The sequence below is a fragment of the Medicago sativa genome, chromosome 2 (assembly GCF_051527215.1).
Source record: "Medicago sativa cultivar Bolivia chromosome 2, Bolivia_mono, whole genome shotgun sequence".
NCBI classification, from domain to species: Eukaryota; Viridiplantae; Streptophyta; class Magnoliopsida; order Fabales; family Fabaceae; genus Medicago; species Medicago sativa.
Genome location: NC_140750.1, coordinates 51,030,214 through 51,052,864, shown reverse-complemented (window position 1 = coordinate 51,052,864; position 22,651 = coordinate 51,030,214). Strand labels below are relative to the sequence as shown.

Below are 22,651 nucleotides of genomic sequence, written 5' to 3'. Positions count from 1 at the left end.
ATCTCTCTAATCCTCATGGTTTTTGTTACTTGCAATTTTGAAATTTTTGTCACCACGAAGTCGTTGCACTATTTGATTTGAAGAAAATTTATTGGCCAATATATTCGAAGAAAATCTATCACCTAATATATTTTGAGAAGAGATATTTCCATTAGTTGATTTGAAGAAAATTTCACGATTAATATATTTTGAGAAAATATACTTCTTTGATTTGAAGAAAATTTATCGCCCAATATATGTTGTGAAAATATACTATTTGATTTGAAGAAAATTTATTGCCAAATATATTTTGAGAAAATATAATTGTTTGATTTGAAGAAAGTTTATTGACCAATATATTTTGAGAAAATATACTGTTTGATTCGAAGAAAATTTATCGCTGAATATATTTTGAGAAAATATATTTACTTAAAGTCCTTACGCTTTTCCAAAGGCGCTTAATGCTTTTGTTTATTTTACAAATGTTTTTCGGTGCATAAACATAATATATGGATAACCAGTCTTATGGACAAATTAGTGTTAAATTAATTTGTTTTGTTTTACTTGCTATTAAATCTCGCTGTTAAATCTAGTACAATGTAATAAAGAAAGAATGATGAGTAAAACACAAGAGGTAGGACCAAGTTATTAAAATAAACACTACTCTAGGTACCTCGTGGCAGAAGTAAAGTGTAGTATTGTTAAAAGGTCACATGTGAGGGATTCTGGCGAGGAAAGCCTTGGTATTTAAGAGGTCCAAGTGACCCACCTCTCTTTCCTGAGAACCCCTTCCATGTACCATTTACTCTGCGAACTGAACTAACTGTTTAGTAAAACATAAATAAAGGATTGATAGCGCCAGACCCACGTAGAAGAATAAAATTGAGTAGCAAACTTAGTCCCAACTACATAAGAGGAAGTAAAAGCATAGAGAAAAATGGAGTGAGTGATGAGTTTATTAAGAGAACAAAAGAAAGAGTAAATATTGAATAAGATATTTCCAATTTAGTAGAGGAGCAAAAAATATAGGCAAAGAGTAAATAGGATTAAGCATGAATAGATTTGGTTTTCAGCTTAATCATTGTAATTTTTGCACTTACATTTAGCCCAAACACATGTTGGAATTATTTGATCCACACATAGATTTCTTGGGCAATCATCACTTCTCTGGCAAGGGATAAAACTTCTAACTTTAATTAAGAGCAATGACTTAACACCATTAATTACAACAAGAAAAAGACAAAGAAAGATTATTATTAAAACATAACAAATTCTAGAGATGTAAGCCATGTTTTTCGCAATATTTCTTAGTAGTTGCGAAATTTTCTATAAGAAAAATTTGCTAGATAAATTTATAAGAAAAAAATCAATACTTTATTAAATTCAATTAAATATTTTTAGTTTGTCTTACGCAATATCTCTTAGCAGTTACGAAGTTTCAATAAACCATTTATAAAATTAAAATTATTGCTAAACGTCTCTTAGACATGTCAATGTGTCATGCTTACATGTTTCTTTCATCCAAAATATAGTTCACCTTTTGTAAACATCTCACGTAAAATCTTTTTTTTTTTTTTTGTTGAGGAAATATGACATATGATTCTTAATGATCATCAAATTTCATTTTTATTTTTTATTAAACTTATATACACACACACATACACCAAATCTCAACCATTAATTATAATTAATCAAACGGCTTATAATTTCTATTTTCTAATTAAAAACCCCACAACAGATGCATGGTAAATCCATTTTCTTTCTCTTCCGACAATTTTACCATCACAAAAACTAATTATAATTGATTGAGAAAATCTCGCTGCAACCCAAACTTTAGTATTTAAATTTTAATTTATTGATGGAAAATAAGAATATCATCCCAAATTCAGAAACAGAGGAACCTCAAGTATTTGAGGGTCACTTTTATTTTTGAGGAAACATCTCTGCTTGTTCGAACAAAAGCTCATTATATTAATGCTAAGATTCATGAATTATCACCTTGATATATTGTATAATCTATTATCTATTATATTATTTATTTTTTTAAGGATCAATTATCTATTACTTTACTATATTATTTTTTTTAAGGATCAATTATCTATTGCTTTACTTATATTAGAGTGCGGACAGACACTCTCGTGTCCGTCTGTCCACTTTTTTTACTACGCCAACGCGTGTATCTAAACAAAAGTGATATGTTTGTAAAAGAAAATGTTACTTTCGAGTAGTACCTATTCCATAAAGCAAGAGATATAATTAGATAGTAAGAAAATAAGAGAGGATTGAAACACATTTTATTCTATCCAAGTGCTCATAATAAAATAGATAAGTGAGACATCATGGAATTGACATCATGCTATTTTTTATTTTTTTTGAAGGAAAATTATCATGCTATTTATTTCCTATGTTGTAAAAATTTCTCAAGATTATGCCCTTCGATGTATATACTTGATTATAGATTAAATTATCATGCTATTTATTTCTCAAGATGTATATACCTTTTGAAAGTATATCGAAGGAAAATTTTAGAGGGACTAGAACGAAAAGTTGGTATATTTATAGGGACCAAAAACATACACCCTCCGGTCACTAATATAAGCAAAAGTTTGATTTTTAGATTCATTCATTAAATGACGTATGAAGACTACATACGTCATTTAATGAATGAATCTAAAAATCAAACTTTTGCTTATATTAGTGACCGGAGGGTGTATTTAACTTTTTACTTTTTGATACATTCTCTTATATTATCATATCAAAGAAACGGTATTTGATCCAGTTTGGCCTGAAAGGATGGTTGAGATGCTTGGATCCGCAGCTTGTTGGGGTTGAGCCACCGGTATGTCCGACGTCTGCCTGGTTCAGTTGAGTTGTGTTGTGGTGATGGCTTTGATAGAGTTGATCGTCAGCCCTAAAGGTGAGAAAAATATAAAAAGAGGAGGTTGAATTGTGTTGTCTTTTTCAAAAAAAATTATAAGTGTTCCTGATCAGACTCTGAGTGAGTCAGACTCTGAGTGCAGCGGATAAAATAAACACTGAGAGAGAGAGAGAGAGAGAGAGAGAGAGAGAGAGCAATTATATTGGTTCCTAATAAACCTGAAGTAGTTCAGTCCCCTTGCGCTTCCAAGGGATTTTCACTATAATCACTAAAGATTACAAATGCACAATCACACCCATTATGGATACTAATTGAACATTTGAACATTAACCCTGAATATATCCAGAAATAATAAAGGATTACTTCATGGATAAACAAGAATATTTAAAGTCATCGATTATATGCAATGAAGAACTAGATGCAAAGAAATATTCTTTTGGACTTCAAAGAAAGAATCATCTTGTTTGTCAAAACAAATGATCTCTCATTTATATGCTTTAAGTAGTTTTTGAAGAAAATAAATAAATAACCTTCATAGGGTTCGAAGTGTTGAAGAACATCAGCACAAAGTACAACCGTCAAAAAGGAAAAAACCCAGAAGAAACATTCTGAAGTTCATATGTTTGAACCCAGAAGGAGTTCAGAAGGTTGTTCAAAAGGTTGCTCGGAAGGTTCATTAGAGCAAACTCATAAATCAATGTCCACACCAAGAACATGCAAGAACAAATGTGACATGAACATATCTTATGCAGACAATGATTTTGACTTTGGATCAAGAAATCATTAAAGACATTTATGGTGATTAAAGGATTAATGGACATTGATAGTTCTTGGTATTTGTGCGTTCTTGAGTGATTAACCAAGACACAAACAAAGTTTAAATCATACCAAGATACAAGAAATCAAAGAACATTTGCATTCATGAACTAACTCTGAGTTCAGAAAGTTAGTTCAAAATGTTGTTCAGAATGTTGATCAGTGAGTTGATCAGAAGGTTCGAGCAGAGTTCAGAAGATTGTTCTAAAACAAACCCAGAATCTCAAGAACATTGTTGAAGACATGCAAGCTACAACGTGACATAGATAAATGTCCAGGAAAGTACATTTGCATGGATCAATCAAGCAATAAAAACATTTACAAGAAAAATGTCAAAAAGATATTCAATGTTCATCTAAGACTATGAACATTGAAGTACTAGGAATATTCCAATGAGAATATTATCCTAGATGATGCATTCACTGCACTTCAGTTTTGTTTTCACTATTAGGATTGATTACACCAGATGCAAGTCTTACAAATCATCCTAAGTGAAACAGATGGAACATTCTGCACATGCTTCAAACTATGAACAATGTAGTTGGTAGAAAGATAAAAAGCAAAGCAAAAAGAAGATCTTGTCCCAACCAACAAGTGATGGACATGTCTGAGATTTGGTACTGTATAATATCTTGCAAAATCTCCTAGAAGCATGGGCCTGAAGCTGCAGATCCACTATCTCTCTACTGCACAATGTTCAAGGCAGATTTGGCTAACTTTATCCCACTTTATCCAGAAACTTTTGGATGCATATGGAGAAGTTACTTTTTGTGGATAAAGCCTAACAAATATTATGTCACGCATTGAACAAACCTAGAACCTCATCATACTTTCATCATTGATGAACCCAGATAAAGAACATCATGAATATCAACATTCTGATGAAGAACACAACAACATCCTGATGTTCATCCTGGAAAACACAACAACATTCTGATGGTCAGAATGTTCACCCAGATTTTCAAGTAAAAATTAGTGGGGCCCAGAACACATGGCATAATGTAACGCCCGTTTCGATTATTTAATTATTTTAATGAGTTTTAGAATATATTTATATGATTAGTGTGATTTATAAGATTTATGTGATTTATATGATTTTAGAGAAATTTATGAGACGTTGTGACTTATTTTATTGTTTAATAAAATAAGATTCGAAAATAAAATAAATATTAAGTTGTGGGGTTATTTTGTGTAGAAATATATATGTTATTTAGTGTAGAAATATATTTGTTATTTTGTGTGGAAATATATATGTTATCTGGTGTAGAAATATATTTGTTATTCAGTGAAGAGGTATATTTGTTATTTGGTGTTAAAATATTATAGAAATATATATTTTGATGAAATATGCTATTATGTGTTATTTGGTGTATTAATATTATTAAGTGGGAGAGATATATATTTAACTTAGAAATAAATAAGATTATGAGGAAAAGAGTAATTTTGAGGTTTAAGAGAAATTAGATGAGGGGTTATAAATAAGAGAAGTTAGGTTTAGAAAGACATAGAACGTACGATCAGTTTTTGGAGAAAACAAGGTTTAGAGAGAAGAAAAGAGAAGAGAAGAGAAGACAAAGAGAAGAGAGAAGAGGCTGCATCGATAATTCTAAGGTAAGGGTGAGACTAGCATTCAATCTTATTATGTGTATGATTCTAACGATTAGATTTAACGAGTTGTAGGAAGAGTTTTTGAGAGATCGAGAATTAGGGTTTAAGTGAAGAATTGAGAATTAATGGTTGTTGTTGTTTGATTTTGATGATTAGAGAAATTAGGTCTCACTCAAAATTGATGAAATATGATGTTGTTGTTGATGAATTCATGGTTGTTTGTTGCTGTTATTGTTATGATATGTTTTGTTAATGATTGATGCAATGGGTAATCATAATCATAGAACTTGAAGTGAATTTATGTTGTTCTTGAAGGTTTTCATGAAAAATGGGTCAAATGGTGATTCTTGTTGAAATGGTGTTTTAGTTCTAGTTTTATATGGATTTGGGTGTCTTTTCATGTTTAGAAACGTTTAAACAAACTTTGGGACCAAATTTGGGCTTAGGGGATTCAAAATTGGGATTTTGGGATGAAAAATGGAGTTTTCCCGAGAGCTATCTCTGACAGCATTCTCTGTTTCATGTTTTTGCATCTTTTTCACACATTTCAGTTTTGAATTGGCTTTAGGTGTAAACACAAAAGTTGTAGGTATGGATGTTAGCTTTCTAATGCCGTTGGTTTGACTTCAAAAGGATTTATAGAACTTGAGTTATGGTCAAATTACTACACGTAGGTCACGGTGAATTTTTATGGACTTTCAGCACAACTTTTCCGAATTTAAAATGAAAAATGGTATTGATCAGTACAGAATTGGTCTTAGGCGTAAACATGAAAGTTTTAGATAATTTTGTTAGCTTTCCAGTGGCTTTAGTTTGACGTGAATGTGATTTTTAGTTTTTGCGTTATGTTGAAAATACTCCAAGGAGGTCTTAGCGAAATTGTACGGTGACAGCAGTCTCTATTTCATGTTTTTGCGTCTGTTTCACATGTTTCTGTTCTGAATTAATCTTTGGTATAAACATGAAAGTTGTTGATATTTGTGATATCTTTCCAGTAGCTTTGGTTTGACATGAAAATATGTTGTGGATAATTTATTATGTTTTCACAAAGATACATAGTGAATTATTGTTGATGTTTAAATACGATGTTATATGATGTTGTTTATGATTGATGAATATGATGTTTTAAGATGTTGTTTATTATCATTTGACATTGTTATATTATGATATGACATGAATTATTTATGTGATTCATATGTTGTCAAAATGCTAATATGTTAAGATGTTAAGACGTTAAGATGATATGAAGTTGTTAAGTCGTCGAGTCGTTATGAAGTTGTCAAGTTGTTAAGATGTCATAGATGTTCATGAAGTTTATAAGACGTAAGATGTTGAGTCCATGCATACTCATTTATAGATGAGGGCTCATGCCCTGGAGCTTTTGCTCAACCCACGACAATGAGGGCTTATGCCTTAGGAGCTTTTGCTCAACCCACGACGATGAGGGCTTATGCCCTAGAATGGTACCACATGCATTTGCATTTCATGATGATTCGAGATGATTTAAGACGTTAAGAGTTGCATAGTCGTGTTTAGATGCATTGTCAAGTCAAGATGTTAAGTTGTGATGTTTTAACGAAGTGACTATAGATGAATGATTATGAAGATGTTTATGATGAATGATTATGAAGTTGTTTATGATTAATGATTATGAAGTTGTTTATGATGATGATGTTATGTTGATGTTATATGATTTATGATATGATGCTATATGATTTATGATATGATGTCTATGTCTATTAGATGATGATATGTGACGATGTTATGATTATTAATTGATGATATGTGACGATGTTTATTATTTGATGATATGTGATGATTGTTTGCGATTAGTATTTGATGATATGTGATGATGCTTTTATGAATATATTTATGATGATATATGATGACGTTTATGTTTGTACTTATGATGCTATAAGATGATGTCTTATGATTATATTTATGAAGATATATGATGATGTTTATGATTGTACTTTTGATGATTTATGATGAAGTTTATGACTAATGTAGGAAGATTAATGATGCTAGTTAATGAATTTTAAGATGTTAGATATAATTGTTGAATTATATGCCTAATATTATTGTTTTATGAAATCTCACCCCTTCTGCTTGAAAATGTTGCTCTTCGTATGGGTAACTTACATGTAACCAAGATTAGTTGTGGTCGTGAGTGGACTCCTCACAACTGTGTGTGTCTTAGGTGCTCTGATATGTAACGGGATGAGATTATGTCTTTACTTTCTGTTCCTTACGTATTACTTTATGAATCTTTGAACTAAGTTTTATGAGATTTTATATTGATGCCCTTGTACCAAAGATTATTTAAGTTGTCAAACTATTCCGCTGCGAAGTTTTAAATATTATGTTGTTGAACGTTTTGAAGGATAAATTATTATTTATTCCATTTATGATTTTTAAGAAATGTGACATTCCGTTTTATGATAAAAAAAAACTCTGATTTTATTTATGAAAATTTTACGTTGGGAAAACAGGGTGTTACACATAACACCACTGGACACCCTACAACGGCTATATGAGCCCAAAAACTCTATAAATAATGATCAAAGGCTCAACATTACTTGCACCATTGCAAAGCATACAAGAAAACATCTGAAATATGTTTGAAGCTTTAGCATTCGAATTGGTCATCACTGAGATTTCAAATTGTCTCTTGTAGTGTAAACCAATTCTTTCTTATCTTGTTAAAGATAAGTTCTCCTTCCATTCTTCTCTAAATTGATCATCACTGAGATCTCAAAATATCTCTTTGTAGTGTAAATCAATTCTTTCTGTTATCTCTTTAAAGATAACTTTTTCCTCCATTCTTCTTTTGTGTGTTTCTGCAAACACTCAATCTTCAAACATCTTGTAAAGTCTCATCTAACTTTAGGGGTACTAAAGTGTTGGTTTGAGCAGAAGGTGTAAAAGTCTAAGTGGGTAACTTAGCAAGAAGAAAAGAAAGTCTCATCTAGCTTTAGGGGTGCTAAAATGTTAGTTTGAGCAGAAGGTGTAAAAGTCTAAGTGGGTAACTTAGCAAGAAGGTGCAAGCATGTTGAGGCTTACATGTTGTGTAACTGTTCAGGTGAACAACAGATTGTAAGGTGCAGAATTTGAGAGGTTATCTCAAACATCATAGTGGAAACTCTCACAAGATTGTGAGGAGTGGACTAACCCACATTGGGTGAACCACTATAAATCTCTATGTGTTCTTCTTCTCTTCCCTATACTCTTTACTTACTGCGAACACAACACACACAAACACATTTACTTTATTAAACTGTTTTTGCACACAGACATCAGAACGTTCTAAAGTCTGCTATTAACTTAACCATTCCAAGTTTCAACTTGAGAATCAATTTTAAGTTACAGGTTTAATTTTTAAAGGGTCACAATTCAAATCCCCCTTCCTTGTGACAATTTTATTCACTTCACTTCCCCCATGTGCCTTAAATCTTGCTCTACGGTTATGATCCCCACAATCCGTAATTGTCGTGCGTCATAGTGTGCCACTACAACCTCTCATGCGCCTCCTCACTATATAAGAGGACTTTTCACAGTCCTCAAAGGTACGATATTATTCAACCCTAGACCCCTCTTTTCTAGTCTTACTGACTTAAGCGTTGGAGTATCTACATTGTGCAAGGACACACACATGTCGTTCCATATCTTAAACATGCATCAATGATGTGTTGTCACAGCAATTAATGAACACATAAATCAATGCATTTTCTTAGTTTTCATTGATTTAGAGAAGGCGTATGATAGAGTGCCTAGAGAGATTTTGTGGAAAGCCCTGCAGAAGAAAGGGGTGAGGATTGCCTATACTAGAGCTATCCAGGATATGTATGAAGGAGCTTCGACTAGTGTGAGGACGCAGGATGGGGATACCGTAGATTTTCCCATAACAATAGGACTGCACCAAGGGTCAACCCTAAGTCCTTATCTTTTTACTTTAGTTTTGGATGTACTGATGGAACACATCCAAGAGTTAGCACCGAGATGTATGTTTTTTTGCAGATGATGTAGTCTTGCTTGGTGAGTCGAGGGAGGAGTTAAATGGGAGGCTAGAGACCTGGAGGCAAGTCTTAGAAGCGTATGGCTTCCGCCTGAGTAGAAGCGAGATGGAGTATATGGAATGTAACTTCAGCAAAAGAAGAAGTGGGTTTACCTTTGAGGTGAAAGTTGGAGATCATATCATACCCCAAGTTACACGGTTTAAATATCTTGGGTCCATAGTACAAAATGACAGAGAAATAGAAGCTGATGTACATCATCGTATTCAAGCTGGGTGATTGAAATGGAGAAGAGCCTCAGGTGTTTTGTGCGATAAGAAAGTACCACTTAAGCTGAAAGGAAAGTTCTATCGGACAGCAGTCAGACCGACAATGTTGTATGGTACAGAGTGTTGGGCGGTTAAGAGCCAACACGAGAGTAAAGTAAGTGTAGCGGAGATGAGGATGTTGCGTTGGATGAGTGGTAAGACTAGACAAGATAGGATTAGGAATGACAACATTCGAGAGAGGGTAGGGGTAGCACCTATAGTAGAAAAGTTGGTAGAAAATAGGCTTAGATGGTTTAGACATGTAGAGAGAAGACCCTAGATGCCGTTGTAAGAAGAGCAAATCAAATGGATGAGAGTCAGGTTAAAAGAGGTAGAGGAAGACCTAAGAAAACCATTCGAGAAACCATTAGAAAAGATTTAGAGGTCAATGAGTTGGATCCAAATATGGTTTTTGATAGAACACTATGGCGTCATTTGATCCATGTAGCCGACCCCACTTAGTGGGATAAGGCTTGGTTGTTGTATACAACATATAATTAGATGTGTGTGAGTGTACAAATTAAAATCATACTTAAAATGTTAGACTCAAAACAATTAGAGTATTACTTTTCCCACCCAATGCCTTTCCTCGCGCGCCCTATTTTTTTCCAATTTTGCCCCTGCTCCGGATTACGTTTTCCGGATTTGATTGTTAGAATTTTGCAGATGTTTCCGGATTGTAAAATTCGGAATACTGTTTTACCAGAAGTAAAAATAAAATAAAATGCGAATAAAAATAATAAACAGAAATAAAAAGACAAGCATAAAAAGAAATCATTTTATTAATATATGAACAATACATTACAATAATTTTCACGCTTTCAAGCTTTTTAAGCTTATTACATCCTAAAACTATTTCTAATCATATCCTATTACATAAGCTATACCAGTGGCTCCAGCTCTAACTCCAGCCACTGATGTAGAGGTAAGAGGGTGGGAGGAAAGAAGATGGCGGGGAAGAAGAAAAGTTATTGGTGGGGAGACAGAGGGGGCACATGTGCCTCTAGGGAACAAGAGACCATGATGGTCAACATGACACCCAGGCAAACCAACCTCAGATTCAGACTCACCCCTACCATATTGACCGATCATATGACCCCTGATGGATTTCCAAAGAGGCCTATTTCTATGAAAGGTCAACGATGGAAACACATCGTTGTAGAAGAGGAGAAGAAGAGAAAGAAGAATGTGTGACTTGCATTGAGAAAATGAAGCCTATTTATAGGGGAGGGATGGTTAAAAAACGTGTGGGAGGCCATAATTACGGTCAAAAAACGTGTAAAAACACGTTTTATGAAGCTGACCACCGCCCATAACGTTTATAAAACGTTTTCTTTGTGATGCAGACCACCGGCCTAAACCTCTGGTGCAGTCCGTAAGATATAATCTGGAATTCACATGCACTCCGGATTACGTATTCCGGAAAAAGACGATAATGGGGTGTCCCAAAGTGAAACTTGGGACGTTGTGTATGGTGAGGGTTGGTTCGGATTGTATAATCCAAATTGATTCAGCATTGGATTCAACATTGGACTCTTCAAACCACCTTCCCAAAAGAATCATCATTTATGCTATTCTGGTTCCGTTCGGACTATATAATCCAGAAATACTGCATGAATTCCGGATTATAAAATCCGGAACCACTCAGTAAAAATTTGGCCGGTGACGTTTCACCAAAGCTTTGGCCGGTTAGTGGAGTTTGAATGCATTTTTTTACGGTTTTGAATGTGGAACACGTTTTATTTGACTGTAATTAAGATCTATGACTTATATAAGGCTATAAAAAGGCTTGGATCTTCAACATTTTCCTTCATTCTTCATCACCTCCTTTCTTACATTTTGTTCAAAAAAATTTAGTTTTTTAGGTAGCTTTTATCAGTCTTTGTGGTGTCATGGTCATTGTTGACCGCTCATACGACCCCTGCAATTGCATTTCAGCTTATGTGGGGGTCGTATAACGGTCAACGGAGACCCTTGACATCAAAGAAAGACACAATATTCATATCGTATTTGTCCGGATTTTATAATCCGGAAACACTAACAATCTGGTTCGGAATATGTAATTCGGACCAGGGGTATTTTTGGAATTTTTACAGGGCGCGCTAGAAGGCCATAGGGTGGGAAAAGTAATTCTCAAACAATTATGACTACTCAAAATCTGTTCTAGTAACGGTAAGATAAGTTGATGTTTGATTATGTACCCATTTTAGGCCCAAATCTTAACCAGTTCATTACTGCTAGTTACACTTACGTTACACTTCTTCATTCAGGTCCCACACCGAATAATTCAAAACCCAACCACAACACTTTTTTTTTCCTTCTCTCTTTTATTAATTAATCACTTTTCCTTTCCCTCCTTTTTTTCTCCACACAATAAAACTCACTCTCTTTTCTTTCAGTTCAAAAACCCGAAAACGATGTCGTTAGATCCACCTGCAACAACCGTCACAACCGCCACCACATCAAGACCTACTACACCGTTCACAAATCCGAATTCGAATCCAAATCCAAATTCGAAACCGATTCATTATTCACAACAACCACAACAGCAACAACAAGCGCTTCATGTTCGTTCTCCAAACCCTTTTCTTTACCCATTCGCGTCACCTTCACGCGCTTCCGCGAATCATGCTGCTGGTGGTTATCCTCCACCACCTCCTCCGTCTCAGCCGCAGCCGCCACTTTTGTATTCTCACGGCGGCGGTGTTCGTGGGATGAATTTGGATTATCTAAGTCACGCTTTGCACGTGACTAGACCGCTATCGCACGTGCAGTTCCCTCATCTTGCTGCTACTGCTTCACCTCCTGTTAAAGGACACCTCAAGGTTTTGAGATTTAATTTTCGATTTTGAAGTTTTTTTTTTTATTTAAGTTTTTGAATTGTGTGAAAATTGGTTTTGATCAAGTGTAAAAAGGAGTTTTTTTTTTAATTAAATGTTGATTATGTTTTTCCCTTTTTGTTATGATGTAGAATTTAATTTAATTGTATAAATTGGATTTAATGTTTGTGAATGGGTGAATTCAATTTAAATATTGTGATTTGAAATTGTTATTGTGATTACTGATTTTTTATTTCAAGCTGGAATTTTAATTTTTGATGAAATTTTGTTTTGGTTTTTCTATTAGGGTACTGCTAGATCTACGGTTTCTGATGTTAATGGCCATAGAGATTCAACTGCGAGGTAAAAAAAAATTGGATGATTTTTGGTGTATTCAATTTGGTGTTTTTTCATGTTCTGTTTTGATTATGGAGTTTGGTTGATGTTTCTGATGTGTTTTATAGGGAAAGAAGCAGAGATGATGCACTAACTGTTGTCCGAGATCGAAAAGTGAGCCCTAATTCTCTTACTTTGCATTGTATATTTTATATCTCTTATGTAATTACAATTCAGCTCTTGATGAGTTAATCTGATTTTAGGGTTTTTTTGGAGGGGTTTTTTTTTTTTTTAAAAACGGCAAATTTTATTATCTAACTGAACCATACAAGGATTACCGTAAAGAAGTACAAAGAGGCACCACATATACACACATAACGTTCGAACCTTCGGTGGAAGAATATTTCTCAAGGCAAGATTTCTTCTTGTCGGGATCCAATCTTGAAGTAAATTCCAAGAAAAAGCCACCTCTTTTGATGGAGCCGGACTTTTCCAAATTTCTTTGAAATCTCGTTTCTCATCTCTACCCAAACCTTCCTTCCAAACCACCAATTTCTTGTAAGCCAACTTAACCGTAAAGAAGCCACCCTCATCCGCCTTCCAAACCCAACTATCATCCTCTTGACTCCACCTATGCCCCTCCAAATCCTCCAACAAGTTATTGAGAAGATTTCCTTCCCAAACAAATTTGGAGGGTAGGGCTTAGTTTTCTCTTTTAAATTTTTGACACTATAAAATGTTTCTTTAATTAAGCTTGATTGAAGTATTATATGATCATTTATCATATCGTTCTTTGAATTTTTTTTTAAAATATCAAATATATTTTAAAATATAGACTTAGCCCTCCAAAGCCCCCCCTCCAAAACCTCCTCCCAAACAGACCCTTAGTTTGAGAATTTAAGATGCTTTTCTCTTTTGTGTGTGTGTGTCATATAAGTATCAATAGATCGCAAATACTTGTTTGATTTCTTCATAGAACACAATGGGAACTGCATATCGTTGTCATATCTGTGTTTTTGTTTTTACTTTCTTGTTTATAGATCTCTTCTACTAACAATATGATATCATAAGTCTCATGTCAAAAAATAAATTAAAATAAAGAGTAAGATGAAGATAATAACACAAGTGATTAGGCAAATAAATTTTTCTAAAAAGAGGACAGTAGATAATAGAAAATAAGAAGAAAATTAGAATGAGGAGATAATACAGTTTACAAAATTAAAACAGGAAATACAATAGAATGCTGATCAAGAACAGAATAAAATTGAATGGAAGCTCATACTTGTCAGAGAAAAGGGCGCTTGTGATTCTACTGTAATAGATGGTTTCATTTAAGAACAAAATTAATTTTATGATGTAAAATATGATGTAATTATCTTTCAGAAGTTTGGTGTAGGAATAGCTTTATAGACAAGCAAAAGGAAAATAGAATTTATGTGGCACTGGTGATTGGTAGAAAGTTTTTGAATATGAATATTGTCGAAATGTGGAAATGTCTGTGCTATGGCAGTATGGTGTGGCATGTTTTCGACAAAACAACTTTTGATGGCCATGTCATGGGGGCACTCACATGGAAGCCTACAGTGGCTTCTATTTCTGTATTCGGCAGTTCAGGAAGTCTGTCATGGTGAAAATAGCTGCTATTCACCTAAAAAAGATAAAAGAAATGGTATAGGTGATTTGTTTTAAACCCTAATTACCTGAAAAAACTTCAGTGACCCGTCAAACCCCAACATAAATATACATATCTGTGCTCTCACTTGCTCACATCTTTGTTGTCTACTCACATGAAATAGGGGCTGCTGTAGCATTAGTGGGAGAGGAGGGTGTTGTACTGGAATTAGTAGAATGTGGGTAAAGAGATAAAAGGGCGGGTTATTGGATGGAGGAACGATGGGAATGGAGGGAAGAAAGACTGGGACAGATTGAGAGGAGGTGATTCGGTGGGAAATGGATCTTGATATGGAAATCTAGACTCATTGCAAATAACATCTCTAGGGAGAGACATTTGTAGCCTTTATGTGAGGTTGAGTAACCTCGGAAAAACCATTTGTTATAACGAAATCAAGCTTATGCGGGTTATAGGGCTGGATTAAAGGAAAGTAGGATCAACTAAAAACTTTCAATTTCAAAAACTTGCAACCAAGTTGTTAGTTGAATAAGACGGTATAGGGAGTGTTCTGGTTTAGAGAAGATGTGGGAAGATGAATGATGCAACTTAGTTGGCAAGATGACTGATGGGATAAACCAAAATGTGAATATCACTGTCCAAAATGTGAATATCACTCTTTTTCGATAATAAAAGAATTAAAGGATGCTGAAAAATACTCTTATGCACTATCACTGTCCAAAATGTGAATAGACCAGCTTGAAAAATACTCCTTAAAGAAATTTTTAAATAAACGCAATAGTTGTGTAGATCCACATACATCTAGAAAACGCATCAATAAAGATAACAAAGTGCCTATGTCCTCCAATTGAAGTCACTTGACGTGATCCCTATACATCTGGATGAACAACAAAAAAGAGAGCAGAGTTGTGACTCAGTACTGCTCGGTTTGGAAGTGTTTCCAAGCTGACGAAATGCACAAGCTAAAGACTGCTAGTGAGACAAATGAGGAATCATAGCTCTAAACCTTTTGAGACCTGGATAACCTAATCAACAATGGAGAAGGCTCAAAGACTTGTATTAGTGGAAGCAGTTGTAGATGAAGACTTAAGGCAGTAAAGTCCATGTGACTCAGCCTGCACCGATCATCAACTTCATCTGCTTCTTAATAACAAATTTTTTGAACAATTTAGAATGTGTCAGACTTTTAACAAAATTAAATTAAATGAACAATTGGAAACAAAAACAATAGAGTCACGAAATAAGGATGGGAGATGAGTTGCTTGACTAATGCCACTAGCTTTAACTTTTGACCCATTTGCTACAGTAATATGTTGTGGGGTAGGGTGGGATATTTTTCTTATAAAAGAGATGGATTGCCAGCCATATCTCATGGAAATAGGAAATATTTACATTGAAGCAAATGAGGGAGATCTCAATCAAATTCTATTTTTTAAGCCATATCTCAACAAGCGCAATGGATTTTAATATTTATACTTTCTCTTGTGGTATTTTTCTTTTTTGTTGTGGTAACAATGTTGCATTTCAAATTTTTAGGTTAGAATAACAGAGGATGCTTCTCTGTATGCACTTTGTAGATCATGGTTGAGAAATGGTGTAAATGATGAAAGCCAGGTATATCCACTTATGACTTCAAGCAAGTTATAGTCTATAATCTTCTGTTAGTCTATTATGATCTTGAGGAAATGATACTGATTGCATATATGCTTGGTGATATATAATGGCAGCATCAACTATTGCCAAACTTTTTCTATAATTGAACTCACATTTTAGATGTTGTGTAATAAAAGTACTTCTAATGAATAAGTTTGAGTTGAGGCAACTTGGCAAATGCTTGGTTGCACCCTGTCCTTTATACAGTAAGTTGGGTTTGCCATTTTAAATCAATTGCATAATTTATATGATTTTTTTTTTTAAAAACTGTACAAATTGATTACTTGATCTTAATTCTTTGTACATGCATGGTATTTTCTATCATTTAGTTTTTTTTGGCAAGTGTGATGCATTGCAATGGGCCTTAGATGAGGTATCGACTATGGAGTATGGACAGGGTCACTTCACTAGGCTGCAATTTTGACTCGACTATGCAGTTTCGGTTTTAAAACCATGGCCTAGGGGATATAGCTATCCCAGACCTGTGTCAGTTAGAACTGATGAAATTATGCTTGAGTTTAGTTATTTGGATCCGTATAATCTGAAGCTGTTCAAATTATTAAATGAGAGGCTTCTTGTCACCATAATAGATCTTTTTCGTGGATGTGAATTGGTAATCCTAAGAATTCTATAAAATAGGTCTCATGTTTTATTAGTTTGTTTGATGCCTATTGTTTTTTCTTCAAAGGGAATCTACTAGTTTGTATTCTGAAGCTTAGAAAAAGATTTGTTGGAAATTGTGATGATCTGTTTGCTGCGGCTTCCTAACAACATTAAAGGAGACCTCTATTTTATTTTATTTTATTTTCTAACCGATCCTCTCAAAATTTGTTGCAAATAAATATGGCAACTATGCTTTCTTTCTGATTTTCTCATCGAAAGTGCTAAGGATTGGGATGTTATGGTTCTTTGTAATTTTCAGTCCAAATGATTTGCTTCTTGGGGCTGAATAGTTCATAAGCATCTTATTTTCATATGTTACATTGCTATTTATTTATTTGTAATCTTTTGTTTCATTATGCTTGTCAGCCATCGCAGAGAGATGTAACAATGTCACTTCCCAAACCATCGCCTGCATCTATGGTGGATACATGTACCTCGAACAAGAAAGATGATGAAAATGACGAAGATGAGCAAGAAGAGGTTGGGTTTTCTGGTTAAATGCCTATTAAAGCCATTTGTGAAAATTTAATACATGAATTGAAGAATTTATTTGTGAATTACTTGAGAAGTTAGCTCCCAAGCTTTTCATTTATATTCACTTTATTATATTATTTTTCTGTTCCACTTAATTGTATATAGATAGATAATAAACTATTTTTGACAAATAAAAATAAAATAAGGTTTTTTAATAGTGTCCAATATTGTTCCTATTGTTGTGGATTATTCCTATTTCAATGGGATTTAACTAATTTTCTAATTGATAATTTTAATAATATTATAAAAATGATAAATGATAAAATAGTTTAAATAAAGGGGTAAAATTGGAAAGGAAAAATTCAGCCCAAAAGGGTGTATTCCTTTTATATAGTGTTGTTATATTTTTTTTAGTGTCCAATATTGTTCCTATTATTGTAGATTGTTTCTATTTCAATGGGATTTAACTAATTTTTTAATTGATGATTTAGATAGTATTATAAAAATGATAAATGATAAAATAGTTTAAATGAAGGGGTAAAATTGGAAAGGAAAAATCCAGCCCAAAAGGGTGTATTCCCTCTATATATTGTTATAGAATAGTTCATAGATAATGTGAATAAACTTTCTGTGTTTCAAGGACCAGTTGAACAATCTACTTCAAGTATTTAGAATTTCCTAATCTAAATATGTACAGGCAATCTCTTAAAATATATAGAAACATGGTAATTAGGACTAAGGTAATATTAACACATGGAAAATAGCCAATTCTTTGATACAATGTGTTGTCAAACTAAGTTTATTGGATAGTACGCTCCTCATGCTAATGTTTTAAAATGATGCTTCTGTTGAAATTGAAACTAGAGTTCATTTGCTTCAATGTTGTCATGTCTTTATATCCCACTAATCCATATCCTTTGGGTTGATACCCATATTGCTTTCAGGATGAGAAGTCTGTTGAGCACTTATCAACACAAGATCTATTGAAGAGACATATTAAACGTGCAAAAAGAGTTCGAGCACGGTAAGTTTGTGTGACACTCCCTTTCACCTTCTTGTTTATCTATTCAACCTACTGAATGTTCTAGATTAATCATTCAGATATGTGAAATCGTGAATCTACATTACAGTACTTGAAGTCTCTGAACTACTGAAATGTTAATTGACAGTTAGCAGGACAGCTTGCTTTATATATGGATCTGATTTATACGGTTAATAAAAGAGTAATTAAGCTATTTGTACTACTTATGATACTTGAATAAATTCTAACTCTAAAACAAACCCAAGCTACCTGTACAGTGAAATTTCAATGCTATTTATTTTCAATAACTTGATTATCTCAAAAGTCTCCCTCAAGCTTGTGCATATATCTATGCTGTCAATTGAGGCGCGGTAGCGGCTTCGCAGAGTGGACTTGGTGTCCTCTCTGACGCGTTCTGCTAGCAAGCCACGCTCAAGGCCCCGGATTGCAGTCTTCTCGTGCTGCAGCTGCTACAATTAGGTCTCAATTGGTTTAGACATTGGCAAAATCTAAATCACCCCCTTAATTTAACCTTTCAGCTTCTTTTTTAAGGGTATATAGGTAATTGTGTTTTATTTTAAGTGACCTAACTCTTCTTCAAGGACTCGAACCCCATATATGAGAATCAATATTGTCAAAAGGAGAGTTTTTCTAATGATATTCAATGACTGCAAATAAGAAAGATTGGCAGCCATTTCCTTCAAGCCATGGAAGATGGAGATAGAAAGTAATGAAAACCTTGAGATTGCATCTTGGGCCAATGACCTGCCAATACTCTGGTCCTATATATACAAATTATTAGACGTAACGGTTATAGACAATTGCCACAAGTACAAGTGAGTTGACTGACTTAAAGGAAAACAAGGCACACAAAGGATAGAGTTTAAAGATAACAAAGGAAGAGTCGTAACTTAACCAATTCCTTTTAATTTGGCCTTAGGGGGTCATATGTTACAATTTTGAGAAAAGGAAGAATTTCTAACTATGTAACTGAAAGCACCAGTATATAAAATCTTGGATTGAACAAATAATAAGAGAGATTAGCTGTGAAGTTCTAAGATTGTGCAATAACATCCGAATGCTGATGAGCTGTCTTGAGTTGATGTCCGTAAAAGATAAACACCATGCACACATTATGTGTTTTCATCATTTCGGTGAAACCATCATTGGTCAAAAGGAATTTGACATCGTCAATTGCAGACATGGATTTATTCAAATACGACGGGATGTCTTGATTAGTCATTGGAAATGTAGCTAAACAATGAACCACGCCATAGAGGCGTTGAACATCATTTGATTAAACACTTTTGGCCTTCTTCCAAATGTCATAATATTAATGTCTTGATCGGTCGTTGAAAATGTAGCTAAACTATGATCCACATCATAATGACATTGAACTCGATTTGATTAAACACTTTTGTCCTCCTTCAAAAAATGTCGACTGATAAACCAATAATTTTGTATCAATAAACTGCTATGAGAAAACCCACTGATAATTAACCTTCTACTTTTGGGTATGTTCCCGTCAATGTCCTTAGGACATTATAGACAGATTGCTAGATAACACAAATGAGTTTGCCAGGACCATTACCTAAGAGTCTGCCATTTGAGACTGAAACAAGACACGGGAGAAAACACACTCAGAGGAAACTGACTTGGACAACTAACCTTCTTAACAAAGAGAGGGTTTGGCAGCATGGACCAAAACAGTGATTACTGGGTGGCTAATGATAGCACGTAGACAACACTCGCTTGTGTGGTATGCGAGCTTCACGAATTTGCTCGTGTTGCAGCGTGTGAGTGGATAGTGGTGACGGTCTGATGATTAAGCGATTGTCAGTGACTGAGCATAACTACATTAGTTTGTTGGTTTAATGTTTCTTACTATAGCATTAAATAAAGCAAACAAGATTTTTATTTGACATTATATCTCCCCTAGGTCCATTCGGCCCTGTTTGTTTTATGGTATGATTTGATGACTGTAGTAAACACATGTTTAGTGGAAGCAGCTCCCTTCTTTATAGTGTTAACCAGTTTTGTAAGTCTTCTGCAAGTGAATTGTGAGGATATTCTTCTTTTACCTTTTAATGACATATCCGATAATGATGGCTACTATTCATTTAATATTGATCCAAAGGAAGTTTTTTCTCTTGGCATGTAAATCACTTAAAATTTGCTACTTACATTACATGCTAGTAATTTATTTTCACAATCCTAGATGCAATATTGAGATAGTTTGGATTGACTCTGTTTAATTTTTTACACTGCCATCAAGTTTGACTATTGCACAACTACCGAAGTTTAACTCTTTTAATCTTACCAACACATGATGATATTGTAATATTCTTATGCTGATATTGGTTCAAATTTGAACCTTAATGAAATAGGGTAATAGACTGTTTATTTACAAGCATTTGCTTTGCTGAGTTTGCCCCCTTCTTTGGTTTCTCTGAATCAAAATATATTTGGACTTCTATTGCCTTTTGTACGATGAATGATAGTCTGTCTTTAGAATATTTGAATTGCTACATTCATTCCAATTCTCGAATTTTGACTTCTATGCAAAGTTTGCTACATTAAAAATGTGTATAAATTCCATTCTTTTGACACAAGTTTCTGTTCCTGCATGGTTACAATGAGTGCCATTTTATTTTTCTTTAATAATGCTCTCATTGTTTAGCTATAGTTTATATCTGAAAAGAACTAAAATGCTATGTGTGATGTTACATCCTGGAAGTCTTATAACTTAATGATTCTGAAAGCGTCCAGACTTTTTTTTAGGACAAATCATGTTTCAGGATGAAATAAAATTTATATACTAACATTGTTACTTCCTTATGTTGCTTGTAGTTTAAGGGAAGAACGGTCGCAGCGCATTGCAAGATACAGAAGTAGGCTTAGGCTTTTGGTTCCTCCACCAGCCTGAACGGTTTAGAAATGACATAGCTGCTGGGTACTAGATGTCTCTTCATTGTAATGTAGTTAATTTTAAATTTTAAATTGTTTATGGTTTCCCTGAAAAGAAAGATTTATTTTTCGCAGTAGCAACCAATGTAAAAATCTAGTTGGAAATGGATGTAGATTTTTCATCTTTGTTCTATAATTTCTGCTATGACTGGTTTTTCACCAATAAAATTGTGGTAGTTAGCGTTTGAATGAGTAGCAATGAAACCATAAAACTCAGTCAGCCTACACATTTTGTCCGTGTGCGATGTAAGATTGAGTTCTAAATAAATATATGATCTCATATGTATGGCACAATTTGTTTTAGCTTTAGCTTATTGGAGCTTCTCAATTAAAGTTAATGGTTCTTTATTTGCAAAAATGCTTTCTTGGATGAGATGCTTTATAATATTGACCACTTATTGTTTCTATTTCTATATATAATGTTAGAATATATGCTTTATTTTTATTTTTTTAAGGGAAACATCAGAATATATTTTTGCCATTCTTTCTTGTTTGAGTTTGATAATTATCTCTCGGTCTCCCGCCGAATGTATTATAATCGAAACTAAAAAATATGCCAAGCAAAATAAGGGCAAATGTGAAGTGATATTAACAAAATTATTTTATATACCAAACAAATATACACACAAAAATGCCAAAACCAAACCCACACAGCAGTCGATATCAGACCTGAACCTGTATTCTTGCAGAACAACACTGGACTAAAACCAAAACTCCATAGATTATTGAGACCTGCAACACAGATATCACAGACCCAAACCGCACAACAGTAGCACCAAACAAGCTAAAGAATTCAATATTCTACGGTATTTTTTTTTTTTTTTGGTAGTGCAATATTCTACGGTATAACAACGCGCTGATTTGTTCTATTCACCTGCAAACGCCCAAACAAGCTAGAGAATTCAACCACCACTGAGTTAATTCATATCTAAAACATGGTTATTTAATCCTTAACAAATTCCAAGATAGCGTTTTAACTTGTTCTGACATTGCAACCGTCGACACACCTTTATCTTGAATTTTTTTTTTTTGCATTTATAGATTTCCAAATGCTCCACAAGTAAGCTAACCAAGTCGTTCTTAACCTCAATTCCAATCCTTTTCCACCAAGAACTAACCCAGAAAAATAGTTGAGATGAAAAATCCTAGTATTGTGCTACCATTTGTACAAAGAAACAAACCGTCGACACACCTTTTTCTTTTAGAGTTTTCTCCGCAATGAATATTATTAAGAACTGAACACGGAATCTCAAGAGAACAATTATGAAGTATATTTTTTTTTGAAAGAATTATGATGTATATTTATGCTTTCAAAATTAAAGTAGTGTGTGTTTGCGCACACATGTGGGTGGGTGGGTGCGTGCATGTGTTGCCCTCACTACTCAAGATTTTTTGGGTCCGTCCCTGGCCGAGGGTGTGTGTGTATAGGCAAAGAGCTTGCATTGGTAGAGATGAGGACAGTTGTAGCAGCAATTGTAAAACAATT

At 34.0% G+C, this 22,651-nt stretch overlaps 1 long non-coding RNA gene and 1 pseudogene across 2 annotated transcripts; one reads left to right on the top strand and one right to left on the bottom strand.

The window, feature by feature from the left end:
* Positions 1-519: 519 nt before the first annotated feature.
* Positions 520-1,733, bottom strand: LOC146948658 (uncharacterized). Its single transcript, XR_015026936.1, has 2 exons — positions 1,080-1,733; positions 520-884 (listed from the first exon to the last, which is right to left on the bottom strand). It is a non-coding gene; the product is annotated as an uncharacterized LOC146948658 (long non-coding RNA).
* A 10,185-nt stretch (positions 1,734-11,918) lies between these two features.
* On the top strand, positions 11,919-21,354 carry LOC146948657 (uncharacterized; annotated as a pseudogene). The gene is made up of 7 exons (XR_015026935.1): positions 11,919-12,427; positions 12,729-12,784; positions 12,886-12,931; positions 15,924-16,001; positions 17,070-17,183; positions 18,122-18,201; positions 21,049-21,354. The product of XR_015026935.1 is annotated as an uncharacterized LOC146948657 (transcript).
* The last annotated feature ends 1,297 nt before the right edge of the window (positions 21,355-22,651 follow it).